Here is a 300-nt window from a genome sequence, read left to right on the forward strand (position 1 = left end):
GTAAACTTTCTCAAAGCATTATACTTATACAGAACAGCACACTCCCTCAGTTTGTTCAAATTACACCATGTTTTGTACAGCGCGAAAGAGGAAAAGACGAGGAATTAATACAAAGGAAGGAAATGTCTGATGACGCTTGAAGCCTTTGTCTGAGCCAAGAAGGGGGCGAGTGCCACGTAAGGTGTGCGTGGACTGGTAATGCATGTTGACCATTGGTGACTGCCGTGAGGTTTGGTATTCTAGGTGACGCCGAAAGCATTGCGCAGGCAATGCAGTGATAACAGTGAATTCTTCGAAGAC

The 300-nt window shown here is 45.3% G+C and overlaps 1 protein-coding gene across 1 annotated transcript in view; it reads right to left on the minus strand.

Annotated features, from left to right (window-relative positions):
- LOC119585271 (ERAD-associated E3 ubiquitin-protein ligase HRD1-like) overlaps positions 1-300 on the minus strand; it is an 8576-nt gene that overhangs the window by 7126 nt on the left and 1150 nt on the right.

Source organism: Penaeus monodon, chromosome 19, assembly GCF_015228065.2.
Source record: "Penaeus monodon isolate SGIC_2016 chromosome 19, NSTDA_Pmon_1, whole genome shotgun sequence".
Taxonomy (NCBI): domain Eukaryota; kingdom Metazoa; phylum Arthropoda; class Malacostraca; order Decapoda; family Penaeidae; genus Penaeus; species Penaeus monodon.